The following is a 20343-nucleotide window of genomic DNA, read 5'->3' as shown; positions in this document are numbered from 1 at the left end:
GGGGGAGATGCACAGTAGTAAGGGGAGGCATGAGGTAAAAGGTTTGTGCACCACTGGCGTAGATGTTCAGGCTTGGTCTGGATCCCAGGCTCTGAAATCCTGCAAAGGGAAGTGGGTCTGAGAAGTTCAGGCTCGGGCTGGAGCCCAGGCTCAATCTTGCTATTTTTAGCCCTGTAGCCTGAGTCAGTTGACATGGGCTCTGAGACTCAGTGCCATGGGTTTTTCTTGCAGTGTAGACGTCCCCTCTGAGTCAGTGCCTGCTGGGGCTACCCCTGGAGCAATACTAGTTACATACCATCCCTGGTCAAGGCTATGCCTAATAGCACAATCTAGCTCTGTAAACAAGTCACACATTTATTTGGAACAGGTGAAAAACATCCATTCTTTTCTGTTGTTTGTGGATTCACAGATACACTTGTAGTTGTGTGCTGCACAGAAGCACTTACTAGCTCTGTAAAGACACATTGTTTTTGTTGTTGCAGTGACAGAGACAATGAGCAGAGATTTTTAAAAGAAATCTTTCAAACACATTTTTTTATATGTAAAGTAAAAGAAAGATGGAAGAAAATATCAAAACAAACAAATCTCAGCAAAAAGATGGTTGGTTTGAGGAGGACAGCAACAGAAAAGGCAGGAGTAGAATATACAGGTTGTTTTATACAGCTCAACTTCAAAGTTCTCTCACTTTATGACTTTATCATCCTCTACTATCTTCCCCAAGCTAGTCCTTGCACTCACTATAGCCCCAAACTGTAAACCTGCTGTATGCTACATTCATTATTCTGCCAAGTAGAGTTATTTTAAGAGTTTTAGTTAAAAGCTGAAGAACATAACAGTGTTTTTTTCATATACTCTAGTTGTTCACAAAGGTCAACACAGCTCATCTTAGTACAAACCTTAAAGACTAAAAATGTTCCTATACAAACCTCCTGCTGTTCAAATGCACATCGGATTCCCAAGCCAGGGGGCACTGTCTGGGCCAGCTCTCTATCATTTTTCACATGTGCATCTCTTTGCTGTGTGCCAATTAATACTAGCTAATAACATGAGGTGTGTAATATTTTTCCCAGGATGTCTGGGTTTTCACCATTGGATTGTGTCATGTTGCAATTTAAATAACCCATCAAATTATTACATGACGTGACTAAAGGATACACCACTTACTGCTTTTTCATGCACACACTTTCAGCTAGAAAAGAAATATGAAAAAAGGACCCAGAGAATTCTTTAACAAAAGATTACTTTTTATGCATGTTATACACGATCCATGCATTCGAAAGCATCCTTATACAAAATATGGCAACACTAAAAATATTTCAAATGTTAAGAAACCAAACAATGCTCTTGATATTTCTGATATATTATCTTTTTTCTTCTATAGACCTTCTTATCAAGGATTGCAACAGGCATGAGAAATATCCATAAATTAAATGGATTTGGTTATTATTTCTTTTGATTTATCACAAGCCATCTGGGTGTCATAGGCCCAGAATTAAACACCTAAAAAGTGGCCTGATTCCTCTCAGTGCTGAGTGCACAGCTTTAGCCTCTGTGAGAACTGGGTTGCATTCTACTTCTCAGTGGTTCTCTGTGGGGGAGAATACAATTCTGTACTAGCCTCAACACAAGTTTAAAATTGGCTATCAAGCTTTATGTAACAACTCAACAATTTCCAACATGGTTGCAACAGGCACTATCTATATTATCTAAATAAGATACCAGGAATGTCTCTCTGTGTGTTACCCTGAAACTTAAAATGTCTCTAATAAGTTATAAGGAATGGAAGCAGCTACAAACGTGGTTGAAAAATCTTTTCATTCAGAATATCACTAAGCTGACTCATCACTCACAGTCTTTTACCACCCAGTTTTTAAGTTCTTAGCCATTTTGACTTTACAAATTACACCTGGGTGCTGGCACAGCTACAGTAAGGCATGTATGTATTGCATGCCAAGAGTCCTAGGCCTTTGTGATATCAGAGGTAACTTGACAAAGTCCTTCATTACTAATTTGCATGCAACAATTTCATTAGTTGTATGAGACTTCACAGCCACTGTATTATTTGGCTCAATAACCACATTCATGCACCCAACTGCCACCTGCACAAATCAAAAGAAATCTCTCAGCACAAGCCACCCCAACTCAAATCAACACAACCACTCACAGAATACAACCAGCATACACATTAATCTCCAAATATCACTCTGAAGCCTAGAATGTCTGAGTCAGTGTAAAGTGAGGGAAACAGCTATAAGCATAGTTGTGAGCGCTTTTTTTTTTTTTTTTTAGAATATCACAAGGTTCTATTATCACTGGGATTCACAGACTATTACAATCCATTTTTTAAGTTCAGCCATTTTGTGTGTGTGTGTGTTAGTTAAACACACATGACTTTATAACTACACTTGTTCAACAGATTGGTCTTTCAGCTACTGTTTTCCAAATATACTTCCAGGAAAAGTGTTTCCCAGAAATTACAACACATGTTCATCCAAATCAGTTTGTCTTGTCCGTTATGATATAATCTCTGAAACTGATCATATTTTGGAGGTATAGGGCCAAATTTTCAGCCAGCCACAATGATCTCTGGTTTTGTATGTACAATTGACTGAGCCTTCAAAAATGTGCTTGCTTCCATTATTCTTTGTATTACAGCCATGCCAACCAAGTGCAGGCCACATCAAGTTAGGCATCGTACATACCCAGAAGAATAGGCTTACAGTGTAAATTTACAAGATAGACAAAGGATGGGAAAAAACAAATATTAACTTCATAAGGAATTAAGGCAGAGTTGGTCCCAACCAACGCCCCTAGCATTAAGTCCATAGAAACTCTCCCATTGACATCAACAGTCTTTGGATCAGGTCTAGCAAGATTACCTGACATGCTCAAGATCACCCAGAAAGTCATTTACACAAGTGGGAACTGAAACTAGAATACCCAAATCCCAGTTTTATACTTAAAGTACAAGACCAACCTTCCAGCTATGTGCCAAACCTACACCCATCCACAGAACTTGTGAAGCAAGTTCTCCAGCTTCTTGGTTGACATGAACAAACAGGTGATTGTGTGCACAAAACTGGTGCATGTGCAATTTCTTAGGTACAATCAGACATGGAAGGAAATCTGAGTGTGCAAAATGAAATGGCAGATAGCCCAGTATATCTGGATATGGAATAAAATTTAAAAATACTGTGTTACTTCCCAGATTTAGACCATCAACGTAAAATGTTGTGGGTTTCATTTTACTTCCAGTTAAAATAAGGTATTTAGTCAATACTACTAAGGCCCCGGAATAGAAACTTTAGTTAATTCAGATCCCCCCCATTTCCAATGAACAGTGTATAAATAATAATACACAGCTTTGGTGGTATTACTTCCAGCTCTATGATCAACAAGCCAGTGATTAAAGAAAGTACAGCATGCAACATTGAAATGAATCAATAAGATTGAAAAGGAAAGTGGCACATGCTTGTTTTTGTCTTAGAAAGGCACTATTGACAAAAACAATACCTGCTTTAAGCGAAACAATGCAGAGGACAGGGGCAGTGCCCACAGAGATAAATGACCATGGCAATGTCTCCAAATTATAGGCCAGCTGTTCTCTACAAAAGATTAAAATGGTACGTTTGAAGGTATCAGTGAGAAATCAAATAGTAATTCTTGAAAGCACATCACTAACTGTTCACACCACCCTGTCTTTTGAAAAACTCTTTGAAATGCTGCATGGGATTCAATAAAGAAACATGAAGACTCCCAACACTTATTTAAAAAATCCTTTGTTTTCTAGAGGCTGGATGTGTCTTGGAATTTATACTCATGGAGCTGTGTGATGGGATGTTCACCCCACATGTGCCTTGAAAGGGTTAGCACAGGCTAAGATGGGGGCCAATTAACCAGGCAGACCATAGCTGAGGGGAATCAGGAGGTTTAAGTAATCCCCTGACTGAATGAGGGAGCTCAGATGAGGAGGAATGAGCTCGGTAGAATTTATTAAAGGAAGGAAGCTGATAGCAGAGGGGAGTGCAGGAAAGAAGTCTGCAGTCACTCCCTGGGAGAAGGGAGGCATGTTTGAGAATGATAGAGGCAAGCAGTTACTCCCCAGGAGGAAGGAGTTGTGAGGCTGGCAAATGTAGAGAAGTGGGGAGTCTCAGAAGGTATGGGAGAGGCTCAGGGAAAGGCAGCAAGGTTCAGGAGGGAACAGTCTTTGGCTGCTGACTAGAGTATCCTTCATCTGAACCCAGAATATAGGGCAGGCCCAGGTTCTCCTACCAGCCACTGGGGAAGTGGCACTGGCTGGGCAGTGAATGGGAAGACTGCTTGACCTCATTTGTAAGAAGAGACTTGGATACCCAGAAAGTGAAAACATGTATAGTGACCTGGCTGGAAAGCCAAGTCACGCAGAAGGAGTGCCCAGAGTCACAGAGACTGAGAGAGAGAGTGGCAATGGGATGTGCAGCAAGCAACAGAAGGGGGCCCTGCACCTGGAAGGAGGAGGCACCCTAGCAGTGAGGAGACCCTGTGGCATCCTGACACAAGATTTTTTTTATCTGCATTTATGTTTAGAAATAAAAGCAAATCCATGAAAATAATAAGAGGATAGCAGCTCAGTAATTTACTAAATGTTTGACATAGCTCATGCACCCAGCTTTACCCATTTTCCATTGGTTACATCAAAGTTGAGGACAGGTCTTGCACACCAGTCAGAGAGTGGGAGGCACAGCACAATCATTGCTCCTTCTCCCAACAGCCATGCTTCAGTAGAGTTTTATTTTTTTTCTTCTTCTTCATAATTGTAAATTTCCCAGTTGCTACTCAAGTCTAATCCATAGAAAACATGCCATCTCATGCTGAAAAATTCAGATCAACATCTGGATCCAGATTACAGACTCCTTAAATTTGAGATTTTGGTACAGTCTGTTATAAAGATAAGTGGGGTGTTTCCATGGTTTGGATCTAGATTTCAAACTCTTCCCAAGTTCAAGGATGTTCAAAGTCAGAACTTTCAGTTGAACTTATACAATGCTAAGTTAAATTAAAGTACAAAACTGATAGTTTGACGTTCTCAAAAGCAAGGTAGAGCCTTTGCAGAGCACAGTTTTGTTAAGTCAAGTGATCAAGCCTAGCAGGCGAGGAAGTCTGAATGGTGGTGGTAAGGCAGAGGGTTGAATCCAAAGCCTTCCTACTTGGCCAACTTCCATAGGTTTAAAAAGATGCTAGTAGACTTGCAAAAACCAGTCTGCCTTGCAGGTTGTACTCTGGGGTCCCCAGCATCAAAGCACAACCAAGGGAAGGTTAGCTGGCTAGTCAGAATGGCCAGCTTTAAAGAGGGTTTTGTTAACTGGTTCTTAGGCTAGAGCTACAAAAATGTTAACTAGCATAGCCATGTAAGTTAGAATTGTGACATTTTTATGGCATAGCTTTATCTATGTGGCTATGTTGCTTCCAGGGTAACTCCCTCTGTTCCCTGTTATGCTGGTGTCCCCTCAATAATAGTCTCTTAAACAAAATTTGGTCATCTGCTCCAGATCACTGATGATGATACATCTTCCCTGTATTATGAATACTTAGTACAAAAATTAAAAACAAATAATTGATGCCCAGATCCCCCACTGCATGTCCCTTTGGCCAGAGGTTGCTATCACAATGCCAAGTTACAGTCTTGTCTTTACCACAGACTCATCTACTCTATATTCTTTGAGATAGTTGGGTCTCCTCAACAGGCAACCACACAGGGAGTAACCTATCTCTGTTTCCATTTCACCTGTCTCTGAGACCAGCAAACTATTTTCCTGTGGAGTCTTCTCCCTTCCTCTGGTTTTGTTCTCCAAGTGATTCTTTGTCTCACTGTAGGGTCTCTCTGGGTGTTGTGTCTGCTGGCCTGGAAGTGTCTCCTATTCCTTTGCATCACTTGTCCCTATTGCACAGGCACCTTATGTGACCTAGGTGTCACTATACCTGTCATGACTCCATTAGTTCACACCTTCTGGCTGGATCCTCACAGGACTCCCTCTCTCGAGGGCTCTTTAATTGACCTGTCATACTTTAGTCTTGCTTTCTCTAATTGTTGGCAATCTGCTCTCAGAGTTATCTCCATCCTTCTGACCTCAACAAGTCTGCCTTCATAGCATTTGGTTCTTCGCTCCATCAGTGTCTGCGCTGGACTGTTTTGGCACCCGTGTGCCAAAAATGCTAACAATGGATCAGAATTACAAGAAACACCCTTGTGTAACAAGCTCTTGGATGTTTCCACAGCTGATTCCACCTTACGTGTGCAGTGGAGGAGGTATGGTGGTCAAACACCCATTTGTATACAAATTCATTGAATCATTCTGAGGTAAATGGGGATCTATTATTGATTAATAGCGTCCAGAATGCCAGATCTCACAAAATGGGCCTTCAGTTTGCCAGTCACTTACGTGCTTCTTGTATCAGGCAGAGCATTGACCTCCAAAATATTGGAATAGTCCATTGTAATCAAGTACTACTTTTCCTTGAAAATAAATAAATCTGCTCCCACCTATTCCCATGGTTGGATGGGCAGCTCATGTGGTAACAGAATCTCTTTATGCTGATGGTTATCCCATGACCAGAATGTGCCACACCCTGCGATCCAGGAACAGAATTGTGTGTTCATTCCCATCCAGTAAACACACAGTTGAACTTGCCTAGGACAGCTATTAATGCCCAGGTATGAGGTATCTATTTTTTGCATGGCATCCTTAGAGAATGAGGTGGCTATTACAGTTTTCTGTCATCAAAATATGATTCCTCCTCCTTCGCATTCAGCTAATCTGTAATTTGAAAATATGGTTATGTGCCTACTGATACTTGGCTTTTTTTCCTCTGGCCACCCTGTGAGTATTGATTGAAGAGCTCTGTATGGCTCTAAGGCTTATCTCTCTCTCCCACAGAAGTTTGTCCAATAAAAGATAAAAGATATCACCTCACCCACCTTGTGTCTCTAATATCGTGGGACAGACATGCTACATGCATGTAGAAAATCTGGTTGCTTCTTTACCACAACCAGGCTGTACAGAATCTGCAGGTGATGTGATACTCCTGGTCTGCTGAATACTAGATTATGTAGCATTACTTTAAAGCACCTGTCATCTTTGAAAACATCTCCAATAACTTAAAGTAACAGTTTTACTTTCCTGATGATGTTGTCCTCCAACATGGCCAGGTTTGTGTACAGCTCAAACTCCTCTCTCAACCAGTTCCATCACTGGGCTAAGTTTGTGTCTGCAAAATCCAAGGCTCCGGGAGGCTTCAGACCAAGTTCCATGGCTCATGCTGCCAAGCCATTCATTGCAGAGAACACATAGCTCAGCCACTGCCACCACTTTACATTAGCAAAGAATGATGCTGAATTCAGGGTAAGCTGAACAAGTGGAACTATGGACTGTTCTGTCCCTAAGGCCAAATTGCTTCTATCTTTAACTTGCCGTTTCTCTGGTGTCCCCTCAGTAACAGATGGGCCCTCTGACTCTAGTTCCACTAATCATGGGACAGTATCCACCTCACCGCACTACAGATTTTGGGAACCAGATGTGCCATGAAGAGCTAAGTATAATCCTGAGGGATATTACTAAACTTCATTTAATGTGGGTTTGTGGTTACAGGGTTGTACTGTATTTCCCTGACAACAGAGCAGTCCTGGAGAGTTGAGAGTCCTGGAGTAAAGAGAGAAACAATTGGAAACTGACTAAGACTAGGTGTTTCTATTCTATTTTCAACATGCATACAGTTCTGGCTATTAATATGAAGCTAGATCAGCGTTTCCCAAACTTTCTTGGCCACAGAACACTTTTTAGCCTATTAAGGAACACTTATTATATTGTTTTGTAGTCATTTGGTTTTCAAAAAAAGATTGCATTATTTATGCTCAAATATATTTTATTTTATAAAACAAAGCAAAAATACAAATTTAAAATAACTTGAGCTAACAATTTCTAACGGGAAAGCAGTAAAGTAGTACAAGTATAAAGTAGTACAAAAATCAAGTGCAAGAGTCAAAATTAAAAACAATGTTCTACTTAAAAAAACTGTTTTTATATATAAACAAACACCAAACAAATTAGATTTTTACTAGGAAAATCTATTTTTATAAACAGAAATACAAATTTGGATTTAATGGGATTGGTGTTTCTGTGTTTTTCTATCACAAATTCGCTTAGTATTAGGAATAATGCTGGAAAGTTGAATCATCATGTCAGGTGCAGCATCAAGTCTACTCCTATATTTGGTTTTTGTTTCAATATAATACGAAAATCCTGTCTCACACAAATAAGTAGTAGCAAAAGGAAGGAGCACTCAAACTGCATATTTAGCCACATTAGGGTACTCTTCCATTAGGCTGCTCCAAAAATTATTCAGCAGAAGATCCTTAAACTTTTGTTTCAAATCAGAGTCAGAAATTAAGTCAATTAGGCTTTCATAATTGTGCGCAGTAAAGCTGACTGGTTTGGCTGTAAATACAAACGGATTTTGAACCCAAGCATTATCAGTAGTAGTTGTAGGAAAATATTCTAAGAGGCCTGCAAGTCAAGTAAGTGCTGTAAAATGGTGCTGGAAACTTCTTCATGGACTGGAGAATTTATTTCAGTCAGAAATTCATGTACTGTAGGGAAGCAGTCGAAGTTATTCTGTTCTACAGAAGATACCCAGAATTCCAGTTTCTTTTTTAAAGACGAAATTTTCTCCATTGTAGTAAAAATGGTCACATTCTTTCCTTGCAGTGACAGATTAATTTCATTTAATTTTGCAAAAATATCTGCAAGATACGCAAGTCTCATTAGCCAGGAGGATTTTGTCAGACAGTCATTAAATTTTCATCCTGAATTATCTGAAGTGAAGATTACTAGTAGTTCACTGCGAAGCTCAGAAAGTCTCACAAGCACTTTTCCTCTGGATAGCCACCTCACTTCCGTATGTAAAAGATGCGCTTTGTGCTGACTACCCATTTCCTCACACAAAATTTTAAATAACCTGGATTGAAGTAGTCAAGATTTGACAAAACTGAAAATTTGTACTGCTTCATTGAGCACAATTTTCAGATATGCTGGTATTTTTTTAATTGTAAGTGCTTGTCTGTGTAGAACACAATGGCTCTTAGTGCTTTCTTGTGCCACACTTACGATTCGCGTTACAGCTCCCGTCATCTTCCCGATCATTGCCTGAGCACTGTCAGTACATACGTCAATACATTTTCCCCAACTAATTTCATGCTTTCTGATAAAACTATTGATGCAGTTGAATATTTCTTCTCCAATTGTGTTGCTTTGCAGAGATTCACATAAGAGCACATATTATTATTAAATCTATATCGGACAAATACTAGTAGCACAGCAAGTCCTGAAACATCAGTGGACTCATCTAGCTGCAATGAATACTCATGGCAAATTTTCAGTCAGCAAACTAACTCTTTTTCTATGTCATCGGCAGGATCTTTAATACGGCGTGCAACAGTATTATTTGACAACTGTACAGCATCAATTTTTTTTTTACCAGACTGCTCACTCAACATGCACATTACAATATCTTTCATGCAAGGCTTGATAAGTGTTTCTCCAATAGTGTGAACTTCTCGGGCAAGCGCTATACGGTAACTTACTCAATAAGATGCCTCTGTTGAACTTTTGTTGTCTGTTTTAGCAATTTTAATCATCAAAAGTTTACAATTTCCAAGTGAGTCATGCTTCCTCTTGAAAAAACTTATATCTTTGTCTTTGTATTCAGCACATTTGGTTTCCAAATGCCTATGAAGTTTAGCAGGAGCCAATGAACTGTTTGCTAGTATTTTGTTGCACAGGACACACTGTGCATCTGGCTCATCTTCATTCCCAACAAACGTAAAACCAAAAGACAAATAACTTTCATCTTACTTTCGTTTCAGTCTTTTAACACCTGCTTCTTCTTGTTTTTTGATATACTTTGGTGGAAATTCTTTCACCTTGGATAACTCACTAGTACTAACAGAGTTTTCGGCAACAAAAGACTGTGATTGTTCATCCTCGCTTTAAAATGTCACAATGTTTTGCTTGTTTATTTTGGCCACAGGTGGAGTACCAGAAGAACTTGCTTTTTGTTTCAAAGTTCCTTCTTTTAGCCACAAATCCATGGTTATTAGGTTTAGTAACAATATTTAGAAATACTGATTTTTGTCAAATTTTGTTTGCCACAAATATTCATATTGTTTCAAGCGAAGCTAGTTTAGTTGTGCTTATCGCACACATGGTAAAGACCCACAGGTTTGAACATGTTGAGTGAATGTTATATTCAGCATGGCGTAATGGGACTGGTGTGTGCATACCACTGCAGTTCACGCAGCCTGAAGCGGAAGGGGTACGACATCACTAACTGAAACATCAACATGCTTGCGTGCCACGTTCTCTTTACGCCATGATATTCAATACGAAATCTATCAATAACCGGAAAAAGAGTTTTATGTTAAATTATAGTCATTCAAAAAGAGTTGTAAACTACATTTCAAATATGCCAAATTTAAAATTAAAAAAAGGTAAAGGCCTTTTTTTCTAATTATGATTCTTTCACGGAACGCCTATTCACATTGTGCTGAACACCAGTGTTCCGTGGAACACAGTTTGGAGAACACTGAGCTAGGTTAATGGCAAAAGCAGAAACAGAGTTGACATTACAGGCATAGCTCTCCTTGCAGAATTCCAGCTAAAGCAGCTGGGTTGAATGCCATCACTCAGCCCCACTAGGGTTCCTAATCTGTGTGATTTAGTGTTCTAATGCCAACCCCAACGAGAATAAAAAATCTTCTGTAAGAATATTTGCTAGGGCTGTAGCCCAAGAAAGCCATGGGCTTCTTGGTCCAATTCTTCTCCCACTGAAACCAATGGGAACAGCAGCAGCAAAAATAGACTTCAAATAGAGCAAGGACCTAGGCCTATTTCTTAATCTCAACTCTTATTTTTAAACTTGTTGTTCTAAAGGAACTTAATCTTTGAGATCAGATATAAACCCATGTGATAACAATTTTCTAGTACTCTATTTGCATGTATAGAAAATTATATTTATTACTTTTGTTTCAATATTTTATCATTTTAAGCACTTTAAAAAGTAATCTTTTTGTGCCAATCGAGTCTTTCTTCTAACTCCCACCCTGTCATGGTATATTTTCCCAATCTGAACCCTAGAGTCCAAAAGTTGGGGGACCAGCATGAATTCCCCTAAGCTTAATTACCAGCTTAGATCTGATAGCTGCCACCAATCAGGACTTGGAGTGCCTGATACACTCTGGTCCCCCCAAAACCTTCCCTGGGAACCCCCAAGACCCAGACCCCCTGGATCTTAACACAAGGAAAGTAAACTCTTTCCCTCACTAGTGCCTCTCCTAGGCTTTCCCTCCCTCGGTTACCCTAGGAGATCACCATGATTCAAACTCCTTGAATCAGAACACAGAGAAATCAGGTTGGTTCCCCCTCTCTTCTCTCCCCCTCCCTGGGTTATCCTGGAGAGATAGACAGATTCAAGCTCCGTGAATCTAAACAAAGGGATTCCCCCCTTCTCCCCTCCCTTCTCCTTCCCTGTTAAGTACAGACTCAATTCCCTTGAGCCTCAACAAGGGGAAAAAATCAAACAGGTCTTAAAAAGCAAAACTTCTAATAAAAAGAAAGAAAAAAAAGTAAAAGTTGTCTCTGTAATTTAGATGGTAAAAGTTACAGGGTCTTTCAGCTTATAGACACTAGAGAGACCCCCTCCCCCGCAGCAAAATACAATTTAAAATACTTCCAGCAAACTAAACATTTGCAAATACAGAAAACAATCAAAAGACTATAACCGCCTGTTCTACTTAATACTCACTATTCTGAATATACAAGAGACTGTAGCAGGGAGATTGGCAAGAAACCTGGTTGCACGTCTAGTCCCTTTCAGGACCCAGAGAGAACAAAGTAAAACCAAAAACACAAACAAAGGCTTCCCTCCACCGAGATTTGAAAGTATCTTGTTTTCTGATTGGTCCTCTGGTCAGGTGTCTGGTTCACTGTTTGTTAACCCTTTACAGGTAAAAGAGACATTAACCCTTAACTACCTGTTTATGACACACCCCTCAACTCAAAGATGGTATTCACCAGTGGTGCAAGACCTCTGAACTGCTGACATCCCAATAAAGCGCTTAAAACAGATCTTATGTAGGATTTCAGTGGTGCATAGACTTTGTGCTGGCCCTCTGCACCAGAGTAAAGGTAGCAGCCAGCAGTAAATTTACAGCCCTGGGGCAATTTCCTACTATTAGCTATCAATACTGACTGGCCAATACTATGTCTGTCATAACCCAATTCACATCCACTCATTTTAGTGCTCCTGGGGTAATGAATATATTTCACCCAAATGTCCAAGTTCATAAGCAGATTTCTGAAAGCGATCACAATTTTTATGCCAGGCAATATTTATGCATGCCCCTATTGTGTATTCCTGGCTCATGAATCACATTTTAATATTCTGAAAACAATTGATTATGGCATAAATAAACAAACTATAATTTAAGTGGAGAAGAAATTATGTGCATTAGTAGTGTTTTCTAATAATTGGACTGTGGCTAGAAAGTGCATGTCGGGGGGGGGTGGGGTTGTTTGTTGGTGATTTGCTTCTGGGTTTTTTTTGATAACCTCACCCTTATTCCGGGGTAAAGGTCAGGTCTCCCTGTCATGCTCTCTTGCATCCTGTAGCTGTAAGAGATCTGAGAGGGATGTGGACAGTCATCTTAGAATTCAGAAGTCAGCTTAGAGCTCAGCATTCCATAGTACTATCCGCCAAAACTTGGGCAAAGAAAAGCATCTTGTTGTAGCACTCAAAATGTAGTTAGCTCTTTTCCTTCTACATGTTGTTAGGTGAATATACTTCCTGAGGTATGGATGAGTAAAGAAGAAAAAGACTTTGTATCTTCTAACTCTTGGCCAGATCCTTAGCTGCTGTAAATTGAATGAAGTCCAAAAAATGGAACTATGCTAATTTACTGAGGAGCCAGTCCTATGTTTTCAATTATTTTTTTCTTACAACAGTGACATGAATACACCAGGTCCGAGCAAAGATGTGGTTGACTCTGGAGTTTAAAAAAAAAACAAAAAAACAAACAAAAACCCCCCTGTCACTTAACTTTAATGTATTTTATCATCATCCAGTGTGATGAAAAATCCTGCATAAATAGGTGACCAAATCATGGTTGGAAAAAGAGGTTGTGGTTCACACAGACCTCATCACAAATAGGGAATTTGAGATGTTTCAAGATATAATTCACACCTCTGGCGTCACTTTGCAGTGATTCAATAAAGATTAAAAATAAAAAGTAAATAAACAAATAAAACAAGCCCAGACTGCTCTCTCAACTCACTTTCTACTCAATACTGCCTAGATGAATCTTTCCAACTGCTAAATTTCCACCTGTGATCAGCACTTTGTCATTTTGTCACCATTTTAAACAATGTCATTTTAAATTATATGATAGTCACAAAGTAAGTACCTGATCTGTCCAAATGATGAAACACCAATCTCTGCCAAAAACGATAAAGTGGCACACACTTATCAGCTGGGTAAACCACTTCACTTACGTATTACAGAGTAGCTTTTTCATAGCTGAAAAATGGCAAGGTACCAGCAGAGGAACATTTGCAGTCTTGAAATTTTCTCCCACTCTTCACAAATTGAATGGGAGTGGGAACAGTTGGAGGCTTCTAATCTCTATATTTTTCCAACATTTTCTCCTAGTGCTTTTACAACATCGTTTCATTCGTCATTCATGACTACTTAAAATGCACCTCTAAGAGAATTGTGTACTGCTCCATCTGCAAAAATGTTACAAATTATACAGACTGAAGAAACAAACAGGTGTTTGTCTGATCATTTCACTGAACATTTGAGAGATGTTCAGAACAGCAGCAGCCTGTCATCTGTGAAAAAGCACATAATTACAAATGAACTCAGCACCAATGTCGTTATAATGTGTAGCATGGGTAACTGCTGTGAAATACATGCTCTGTGGATATGTAGACAGCAGGATTTTATCCCAAGGAACAAGGACTCAGGAGACATCTCTTTGGGCCTGATGGAACAAACTGAGAAGGGAAAAAACTAGGTTTTCCCCAGCATAAGTGGAAACACTAGCATGGCCAAAGTATTTTTCCGGGAATCTTCATCATTTCATTCAAGAAGATATTTTATTGTCTGGAAATACCATACTTGACTGCGTTATTTTAACCACATTTATACAATTATAGCATATTATTAATTATTATTATTACATGCATTTGTGCACTGCCATGTCTGTATGGCACTTTACATGTACTAAACTGGGTCATTAACATTTCCAATTAAGTGTAACAATATGTCATGCTCCCTTGCATCCCGTAGCTGTAAGAGATCTGAGAGGGATGTGGACAGTCACCTTAGAATTCAGAAGTCAGCTTAGATTCAGCTTTCCATACTATGATCAGCCAAAACATGGGCAAAGAAAAGCATCTTGTTATAACACTCAAAATGCAGTTAGCTCTTTTCTTGCTGCATGTTGTTAGGTAAATATACTTCCTGAGGTAGCAAATTACAGCCATACAGTCCACCACCAAGAGTGCCTTTCCTTAGCTGTCTTTCTCCCTTTGGACAGTAGTTCCAGGGTTTCAGAAAAATATTGTTCAAATGGCAGGTTGGAGACGGAAAGGAATTTTTAAGTAACTTGGGCTCAGGCCACTTATGTCGGGACATACAATTTCACACAACAGTCAACAACACAGAGTGAATGTATCTCTACAATTTTTGTTATGATTGTACAGGATAAAGGTCTAGTCATTGGCTAAACAGAATGAAAATGTTAAATAGTATCAAGACTAGTACCAATTCCTGTGGAACCCCACTGGAAACATCCTCATTTGATGAGTCCTCAATGAAAACTACTTTTTGAGATTTGTCAGATATCCAGTTCTTAATCCCTTTAACATCTGATTTATTGATGTGTATATCATTGTACTCCCATGTTTGGAAATGTTTAATAAAACAATTTCCCCAAATGCAGCACTTACATGTTATTGGGTATAATTTTTCTCAAGTTAAACGTTGAAGAAAATCTTTAAAAATTCATTCCAGACATTTTCAGTTGCTGCACATTCCCATAAGTGGATATAAGCTTCCAACTCATCACTGCATCAACAACACTCTTTTCACAGCCTCTGAGGCATATTCTACAGTTCATTAACTATGTAAAATAATGAACTAGGCAATACTTAGAGCTTATGGCTAAAGAACTGATCATCTTACAAATATTCAACCACTCGTCTGAGGAAATCTGCATCCTGTGAGCACTCTTCCTCAGAAGAGTCAGGTGAAGGACTATTGGCACAGTGTTTTCAATTAATTTAGTACACACAAAGGAGATAAAGTCTGTCAAAAGAAATGGCTTGTGCAAATCTGTTTCAGTGGAATGAACCATTGCAACCTTCACATCTCTAAAAATGATGATTGCTGGAACTAATAAAATTGAAATTTTAAAGTGTCTCTAGGGACTGATCAACGGACACAGGAAGAAACCTGCATCTGCTATTAAATTTCCCAGTATCCCAATAGGATAGTTAGCACAGAGAACCTGTGACATATCGGGGTACAATCCAGACCAGTGGGGAGTTGTGTCACCCCTTCTCTTTAATCTGGGGTGCCTTGCAATGCTTTGCTGTTGTAGCTCCCAACCTGGACTGTTCACAGCCAGCTACATGCATGCAGGTCACTTCCAGATGTTTGCGTAACTGCAGCCTGCCAGTCATGTCCTGGCTCCAGCCTTGGTTATACTGCAGGGTGATACCAACACACTCACACTCCTGGACTTTCCCCATGAAATGTATGCTTTGTACTGTTCATACCTCTCCTGGACATTCCAATTATATAAAGTCTATTATTCCTTTAAAAGAAAAATATACACTATCTTGCTATCTTAAATAGAGTTACCCAGAAACTTCAATTTAAACACACTGGATTCAATAAAACAAGTGTATTAATTACAAAGAGAGAGATTTTCAGTATGCGTAATGAGGCATAACAGTCAGAATTAGTTACAAGAAAAAATAAAGATAAAACTCTCACTAGTGCCTAATTTAACAAACTATATTCTCACCACATGCTTCCAGCAAGATTACTGATCAGACTCTTCAGGTCAGGACTCCCCCTCCCCAATGAATAAATTGAAAACAGCTATTTTATTCAATATAGAAGATTCCAGGGTTGCTGAGAAGAGAAAAAGAGAGCAAAATGCACCACTAAATGAAGCCATACATGGCTGTTGGCAATCAACCCCCCCCTTTTTTTCTTCAAGTGTCCTTTACTTCATAATAAACTTTGTCTAAGTGCCTTCACTACCACTGAATATGTTACCAGCCTCTATTTTTACCTTTCATTTTTTATCCTAGTTCCACATTCTATCCAGAACTTGTTCTGGTTTGCCACCTGATTTGTGCAAGCAGCTCTAGGCGGGAGAGAACTGATGAACCAAGCCATCTGAAACTTTAGTTTCAAATTCAAATCTCAGTTTGGATTTGTCAAGCGATTCATTAAAATTGGCAAATCTAGCCAGGGAACCTACATCCATTTTTGAGCAGATCTGAGTTTATTTATAGCTTTAAATACATTTTGATTTGAGTTTCTGAGTGCCTTCAAAACTCAAATGGAAACAAATCAGTGGGTTTAAACAAGAATCAGTACTGCAGACAGGGTTGGCATGTCAGATCCACTATCTGCAAGTGAAAATGGCGAGTGACTATTTTGCTATTGCAATAGCCCTATTTTTGATAGTAACTGAATGCATTTTGTTGATGCTAAGAATACTGAAATGCTTGTATATTGTCAAGTACCAGTGCTTTTGATGAACTAATATGGCTGTATAGAAAACAGAACACTGGCCTGTCCTTAGTATTGAAATAATAATTTACTGACCTTAATAACTGCACTGTTTGGAAACAGAATACCATAAAAACTTCAAAGCTATAAATATGAAGAGAGATTAAAAGAAGAATGTGTCTGGGCCCATCAGTTTAGGTTAATTTAGTTGGACTATCAATGCTGTAAGGTTAGTATATCAGTACAATTTGTTCTTCCTTTCCCCTTCATAAACTGTAGGGCAAGCCTTTTCTTTTTATAAATTGCTACTAGGTGTTTACTAACCATTAGCTTAAAAATGGCTTTAATTTCTCAGGTTGTAATTAGTTATGGTTACTGCTTCAGATCAGGCATCAGCCTGTCAGCTGTCTCAGATTATGAATGCAAGTCATCTCTCCCTCTCTCCCAGTCATGGCAATTCATTAGTTCTGCTGTTTGAGAGCAGCTGTACCATTTGAGATGTAATTTATTCAGATTCCCTCAATATTATTGCTGAAGCGTGGGAAGATAAGTGATTTGATGAAGCTGTGTATTTACTGTCAGATAACATTATAGGTTGCATATGTGGTCAGAAGTGATAGGAGTTTATGTTTTGTCACAAATGTTGCCCTTTCTAAGGGAAAAGATTAAGTTACATGAGGCAAAGGACAAAATCCTCTAACATGTCAGTCATGTCATATGCAGTTATCCATAAAACACTCCAAAGGAAACCTTGTTGACATGATTAAAATTTCACCTCACTGTCCCCGTTTACTGATACATTTTGTAAAAGCAGCTGCACTAGTTAAACAAAGTGTTAAAAGGAAAGGAAAAATAACACATTTTGCCTGGTTAGTGGGCAGAGTAGGGTGTGTCAAACCCAAATCCACTTTAAATGCTAAACTCTCCTTGAGAAATGTGGAGATTCAAGGTATAACTCACACTCAGAAGGTTCTTCTCTGTGAAGAACATCACTGAATATCTTTTGAGCAGGGCTGGAGAAAAACTGAAACTCTTTGGACCTCACTGCACCTTTTACTCACACAAGCGTTCCATTAGTTTCACCAGTGTTTGCGAAGATTGCAGTCAGGTTGTCATAGTATCTTTCCCCAATCTGAATCTTAGAGTCCAAAAGTTGGGGTACCAGCATGAATTCCTCTAAGCCTAATTACCAGCTTAGATCTGATAAGCTGCCCCCAGTCAGGAATTCCAGTGCCTGATACACTCTGGTCCCCCCAAAAACCTTCCCTGGGGACCCCCAAGACCCAAATTCCTTGAGTCTCACAACAAAGGGGAATAAACCATCTCCCTTCCCCCTTCTCCCTTCCTCCCAGCTTGTTCCCGCCCTGGGTACACTAGGAGATCACCAAGATTCAAACTCCTTGAATCACCACACAGAGAGGAATGTTACCTTCCCCCCTCCTCCTCTTTTCCCTTCACCTAGAGGCAATACAGATTCAAACTCCGTCAATCTAAAACAAAGAGGAAATTCACCTTTCCCTTCTCCTCACCAATTCCCTGGTGAGTACAGACTCAGTTCCTTTGAGCCTTAACTAGGAGAAAAAATCAAACAGGTCTTAAAAGCAAAACTTTTAATAAAAAGAAAGAAAAAAAGTAAAAGTTGTCTCTGTACTTTAGATGGTAAAAGTTACAGAGTCTGTCAGCTTATAGACACTAAAAAGAAGCCTCCCCCAGCAAAATACAATTTAAAATACTTCCAGCAAACTACACATTTGCAAATACAGAAACAATCAAAAGACTATAACCGCCTTTCTTACTAAAATACTCACTATTCTGAATATATAAGAGACTGTAGCAGGGAGATTGGCAAGAAAACTGGTTGCCCGTCTAGTCCCTTCCAGGACCCAGAGAGAACAAAGCCAAACCCAAAAAACACAAACAAAGGCTTCCCTTCACTGAGATTTGAAAGTATCTTGTCTCCTGATTGGTCCCCTGGTCAGGTGTTTGGTTCCCTGTTTGTTAACCCTTTACAGGTAAAAGAGACATTAACCATTAACTATCTGTTTATGACACAGGTCCATAATGCCCACCTCTGGTTCCACAAGCAAGTAGGGCTGTTCTCTTATCTAGCACATGTCCTTGGGTTTTCAGTTTTCTAATATTACACTGGTCTCAATGAGAGTTACTGCTTTTGATCATTAGGCTCTCTGGGCCTAGAATACGTTCATCTTTCTAATACCAAAAACAAAGAGATCTCAACACAGTTGTTCATGATACAATGCTATGGAAGGGGCTGATTTTCTAACCTGTATTTGTACTGAGGGTATGTTACTCCAAAAACAGAAACTCAGAGCCTGATTCAAAGTCCATTGAAACAAAAGAGTGTCTTTCTAGTAGTTAACACATATTCATAGAATCTGGAAGGGACCTCAAGAGGTCATCTAGTCCAGTCCCCTTCACTCAAGGCAGGACTAAGTATTTTCTAGACCATCCCTGACAGGTGTTTGTCTAACCTGCTCTTAAAACTCCCCAATGATGGAGATTCCACAACCTCCATAGGCAATTTATTCCAGTGCTTAACCATTGACTTATATGGGATTTATATAAGGTCCCAAATGATAATGTTCTAAAAGCAACAGCAATTTTAATATTTTGAGAATTCTAGCCATATTTAATGTTATTTCTTCCCTTAAAATTAATTCAGTTTAGAGGAAAATGTATATTTTCCATAAAACAGAGTTGTTTACTACATCCCAACAAGCTGATACTTATTAAAAATGGTTCTTATTTGGGTGATTACATTTATAAACTTTAAGAGGCCCTTTTTCATGGGGGAAAAGAAAAAAGGAGCTTCCTCCCCCCCCAAGTACTTTACCTCAGTAGTAACTGTCTGAATTCTAATTTCCACTTTTAAAATTAGATATAGTTGACTACAAGCTCATAAGTCACCTCCTCCTTCTGTTAGAAAAAGTGATGGGTGAACCTCAGAAGGTTTTGTTTGGATAAGCATACAAAAAGTCTCGAAAATTCAGACAAGTTTGCATATCTCCTCACCATCCCAACTTGTGCCATGATCCCTTCATAGTTTTTAACTCATCTCCCTCTCAGTGTCCAAAACCAATAATTTGACTTGGATCATCTGGCTGTGGGTTTGCTCCTCACTCAAAGGAGCAGACAGGTCCCTTCATTTCACTGTCCTTCCCTTCCCTTAACATGACAGGTAAGGGAAAGTACACTGACAACTCCCCACTTCCAGACAGTGTCTGGGCATACCCAAATCACAGACAGTTTGGAAGCATTCTGATAATCTGTATTCCTGAAGTACATCAAATTAAAATAAACAAAAAAAAAATCATAAGCCAAATTGACGTCATAGCTAAACAAGATTTGCAATGCAAATTGAGGAATCAAAACACATCATTCCCATTGAAAGTCAATAGATTTATGTTCCAAAATTGCTTAAGTGCTTTTGAAAATGTTACTCATTAACTTTTATAAAGTTTGTTTAGGAAGTGTATTTTG

The 20343-nt window shown here is 39.1% G+C and overlaps 1 pseudogene; it reads right to left on the bottom strand.

Annotated features, from left to right (window-relative positions):
- Positions 1 to 8133: 8133 nt before the first annotated feature.
- On the bottom strand, positions 8134 to 10406 carry LOC127030189 (zinc finger BED domain-containing protein 5-like; annotated as a pseudogene).
- Between the last annotated feature and the right edge of the window lie 9937 nt (positions 10407 to 20343).

The sequence above is a fragment of the Gopherus flavomarginatus genome, chromosome 10, assembly GCF_025201925.1.
Source record: "Gopherus flavomarginatus isolate rGopFla2 chromosome 10, rGopFla2.mat.asm, whole genome shotgun sequence".
NCBI classification, from domain to species: domain Eukaryota; kingdom Metazoa; phylum Chordata; order Testudines; family Testudinidae; genus Gopherus; species Gopherus flavomarginatus.
This window is presented reverse-complemented; position numbering and strand designations above follow the sequence as displayed.